Source organism: Oxyura jamaicensis, chromosome 5 (assembly GCF_011077185.1).
Source record: "Oxyura jamaicensis isolate SHBP4307 breed ruddy duck chromosome 5, BPBGC_Ojam_1.0, whole genome shotgun sequence".
Taxonomy (NCBI): domain Eukaryota; kingdom Metazoa; phylum Chordata; class Aves; order Anseriformes; family Anatidae; genus Oxyura; species Oxyura jamaicensis.
Genome location: NC_048897.1, coordinates 5,917,152 through 5,922,209, shown reverse-complemented (window position 1 = coordinate 5,922,209; position 5,058 = coordinate 5,917,152). Strand labels below are relative to the sequence as shown.

General features: G+C 39.1%; 1 protein-coding gene across 3 annotated transcripts in view; it reads right to left on the bottom strand.

Moving 5' to 3' along the window:
- Nucleotides 1-4,640, bottom strand: part of RAG2 (recombination activating 2) — a 124,407-nt gene extending 119,767 nt beyond the window's left edge. For all 3 annotated transcript variants that reach the window (XR_004751177.1, XM_035326938.1, XM_035326940.1), the window contains exon 1: nucleotides 4,457-4,640. The gene's annotated coding sequence lies outside the window, so the exon portion shown is untranslated. The remainder of the gene's footprint in view (nucleotides 1-4,456) is intronic.
- Nucleotides 4,641-5,058: the final 418 nt, after the last annotated feature.

Here is a 5,058-nt window from a genome sequence, read left to right as displayed (position 1 = left end):
TGTTCACTGTAACCTCTCCATCAGTCAGACTGGGAATAATGGGCCTCACAGTTCAGAGCAGCTTAGAGCCCTGCTGTGTGCGTTTTCAATTATTCATCTGGATCTTAGCAGTAAATAGGGGTAAACTGGGTAAGACTTGTATTGTAATCGCTGGTGCTGCCAGTCTAACATTTTTCATCAACAATAAAATTAACTTGGAAAAAACTCAACAGTAGTGTCACTTTAAATATTCAAAGTTATAACATGCTACTCTTTGGTATTAAATTCTAACAGTGTAGCAGATTACAATAATAAAATCACAAAAAAATACACTTTCCACCTTTCAGGCACAAAAAGCATTGATCAAACATAATATGCACAGCAGAATAGAGAGCAGGGTTCTTTTAAAAATAAAGATTAGCTAAAAACATTTAAAAGGCTTTACACACAAAAAGCCCCTACAGGGTGTGCTCTCTGAATAAAGATTCAAAACATTACCACAAAAGAATATGATTCATTATTATGGCTTTTATCAAGATGACTTCTCACACAGCTCTCCAAATGAATTCAACCTGGGAGCTAATCCTCCCACTGACAAGTCAGTTCATGGTATTTGGACCTCACAATCTCAAGTCCAAATGACAAACTGGATCAAGACAACACGGTTAAATCCAAGCCCTGCTCTGCTCCCTAAACAACTCTGTTGATATCACTGCATAGGGTTGAAGGCAAACACTTCAATATCTTTCCAAATCTTTTAAAGATTATCCTCAGATTTCCTGAAGGGTTAGGCCTGAACACAGAATCCAGGCTAAGTATTGAATTCATAAAGAGTTGAGATTTCTGAATAATTGAATTATGATAATTATTTAATTTTGTATTATATTGTAATTAAACCTACATCTATGAAATACTGAATTATGCTAGTATTTATTTCTAAAGCCTGTCAGTATTAATACCCGAAAACCTCAAAATTAGTTCTTAGGTTAGGAATCACAGGCAATTCATCAAAAATGTTTCTTTGGGCTTGTGGCATCATCTTAACATCGAATGAAGCTAGTTTCACCAAGCTAACCTCATCTCAGCCCCACTGCAAAATAGTATCAGGGCTACATAAAGTGCCTGGATTAGCAGTGGAGAGTTTGTAGTCACTAGATCTGTAGCCTGTGCCCCCCTACATTAGAAAGCCAAACTTCATTGGAAGAATGATCAAGCACGGGTTCTCACGTGCAGAGAGGATTCAAGCGAGCAGCATTGCTCAGGTCATGATCAAATATTCCTTGCAATGCAAACAAACTGACCCACTTCTCTCTATTCATGCTACTGAGATGAAGGTCTTGAAAGGTCTCGCTTTATGGACATACTCTCTCATGATTTTGATACTGCAGATTTCAGCTAGATGTCTAAAGTGAAGGTTGTGAGAGTACGTTGAAATATCCTAATGACTGCTTCTACTTCATCCCTGCATTGACTCAAACATGCCCATGGCTAACTGCAGATGCAACCTCCACTGATAAGTCCAACAAGGTGTTTCAATGTTCTGTGTACAATTTCCTCATTCCAAGTGTTCCCTCAATAGTAAAACATCATTTCCTGTACTAAGTTGTAAAACATTTCTATCAAATGCAGACATATGAAGAAAACACATAATTTATGCCTTATAGTCTAGCCTTTGGTAGTAATCCAGCTTTAAGGCATCAGACATGAAACCTGTGCCCGCAAGAGTCCTGTTTTTCTTCTAGAATGAAGTTGTAAAATATTAAGGCAAAAGACTCCTTTTCTTTTGACATAAAATTTTGTCTTTGCAGTTTTCTGAACTGTTATTGCTGTTGCATTTTTGTGTCAATTTCTTTCTAAAGAAAATGCAATTTGTGGGCTTTCAGGGACAGAAGATAGTAGCAGGGACACCACTCCCATTCAAAATTTTACTTCTGGCTACCATTAACAGTGTGTGGAAACATCACCACTGAACCCAAGCTGTTAAGCACGAAGGAAGCAGTTTTCTGCACACCTTATGATAGGGATGTAGCTGAGCTTTTGCAATTGCCATGTCCACAAATCACAGTGCAGCAAGTCCATTGAGGAGAAATCATTCAAGAAATGTTGTGTAGAAATGTGAAGACAAAAGGAGATTTTTCTTTTATCCTATACAATTCTGAGCTCTGTGTGAATCTGTAAGAGGGGAGATGTTTCTCTTGCAATTTTGTTGAACCTTCCCCAACCAAGGAATGATGTAACGTGCAGCCTAATTGCAATAATTCACAAAAGACAATTACAAACTAATTTTGAAACAATTTTATCTAACCTTAAAGAGATAGTGTATACGAAAAACTGAAAATATGCATGAGAAACACTTTTTTTCAGTACAGTGTGACAAAAACACCTAGACAGACTGAGTGGCATATATTCTAAGAGAACATTAGCCACATGGTGCTCTACTGACTGAAGTCCTCTATTCGCTACTGTTGAGCACAGGATTTCCCAGCTCACAAAATCATCCTGCCAGTCACCTCTGCTTACCAGTGACTCAGCTCTTCATCAGAGGTGTGCAGAGACCATCCACAGGAGCTAGGCAGGGGCTGGGCTCTGCGCACATTTGCGATCATTCCTGTCTCTGGAGGCTACAAATGAATTGCCCAACAGTGATGGTTTTGATAGTAGCCTAGGAACTAAACTTTAGTGACTGCATAGGGAGTTCACATCACTCATTTCAGATGGGCAGACATGCAGATGTCAAAACACTGTTCTCTTATAACTGAATAGGTCTAGGTTTGAAATGGTGAAGGTCACTGATTCTCTAGATAAATTTATGTTGTCTGAGCATGCCAGTGATTCACTCTGTTGCTACTAGTATTTACATCCTTGCATCAAGCAAAGACTAGAGTAATATTGATTTAGGTTACAAATCTCTTCAGCAAGTAAACAAATGCACTGTTTGTGAAAGGCAATTCATGAGAGAAAAAGTTCCATTTAAGAGGCTTAGCCACAGTCACTCTGCTTCTCTTTTCAGGTCAGAATTAACATTTCTGATCTGTCAGTGCAGCAGGTTCATTCATTTTGGTGATTTCCAATCAAGCTGTGCTCTTCCTTTGTCATTATCAGCCATCAGCCACAGCAACAAACTGTGTGATCAGAACTTAAGCTGTCAATTTGGTTATGATTCATGAGGCTCAGGGGAATCCAGCTTGCTCTTCTGCAATGATATTGATTCTGAAGTGCTGACGGTACTGAAGTTTGGTGATGTCAGTGCATTGCAGCATACATGATAAATATATTGAACTAGGATTTATGGCTTTCACGCATCTACCTGCAATTCTGATCCAGGGCATTACTAAGTCCTGGGTGAACTTCTTTTGATCTTCTTCCACTCCTCACATAGGCTGTGAGGAAATGAGCCAAATTACCTGCCTGGGAGAGGGTGCATGGAGAGTATTTTTGCCTCCCTCCAGCTGGTACCAGATTAATCCCAAGCTAAGACATCCTTTTTATCTTAGCACTTTATTAGTTTTTGCCCCCTTAATTCTGAGGCATACCAAATGTACCTAAAATATAGCAACAAGATATATCTGTAAGGATACAGATTACTGAAATCTCCTCATTCAAGAAAAATACACTTATTGCATCAGTAGTGTCTCCTTTTGATTATCCCAGCAGAACTATGCAATACACAGAAATGACTACCAAAGACAGCGTGAAAGAATCACTGATGTAACACTAGGCTAGGCCTGAAGAATTGAACACTATTCTTTCTCTTGCATAGTCCTTAAGAGTTGTTTGAACTGCGTAAGTATACAAGAGTCTCAAGCTAGTGGGACAAGTGATTTAGCCCTACAATATGCAGTTGTACAGCTGCATCAGCATGGCATTGTGCTCAAACCAACATTGCTAACAGCAATGCTACCTTCAGGTCCCAAGCTAGTTTTGCTACCACATCAACATGACAAACCATCTTCCTGAAGAAAAAAGGAGTATTCTATTTAGGTTATTCACTCATTCTTTAAAGCAAGTTAATGGGACCCCGAATACCATCCACCAGTGCAAATTCACTAGCTTCACAGAAGGACACAGCCTATAGTTTTCAGGTTCCACCTAGTCCTAGCCTAGTTTTACTGGTGTTGAAGGAATTTCCAAGTCTCCTCTTTCAGTAAAACCAACATTTAAGGATTTTACAGCTTTCTACTCTTTTGTGCATAGAAACATTTACATTTAAATAGACATTTTCTGAAATACATAAGTAATTGTCCTCCAGATCAATCAATTATGATTGATTAGGAAATTAAATCAATTAGAACACATTTTCAGAACCTATAAGCTTTAAACCCAAGCATGACAAGTTATGATTTTTATCAATAAGCCACAATAACCAGACTTCTGAATTTCTAGTACAGCTTCTATTAGCTTTCATTTTGGTGAAAGAGACACTGTAAAAAAATTAAATTACAACAGACAAAATTAGAGCTCAACCACAGATGCTCACAGAGGATGAGAAGGTCCTGTACAATTAGCGTGATCACTACTCTGACGTTCACAGTTCTTGCAGTAGCCAGCAGAAAGGCCTACGAGCAGCTTGAAGATGCTGGTCTACGTTTTCCTGCTGGGCAGATCCTCCAAGGATCTACTGCCAAGGGAGATAACAGCAGCATAGCTCTACCTGCCCCCTACTTCAAGCTTCATCTTAATGGAGGGTGGGGCAGGCAGCAGCTCAGCAGGTTTTATACCTGCTGTGACCTCAAATTATTGCTGCCACCTGGGAGAAGAAAGGACCAGTGAATGTGGTCTGGGAGGCTCAGCTACAGACACAACAGGAGAAAAGAAACCTTGCACAACACCAAGTAATCGTAATAGGCATGTTCAGTGATAAATCATTAAGAAGGTTTCCCTACGTATGCCTTTGGTATTGTTTTATACAAACGCACTTCCTTACTTGCATGCGACTAGAGTAAGATACTAATACCTGCAAAAGATTATTAATATTAGTTGAACTTTCTGATGTTAGTCAGGGCTCCTGCCCCAAGATACCCTGTAGGAATGATTTTGTTCAGTTGTGATTGCGGAGAATCAAATCCATTGCAAATCTTT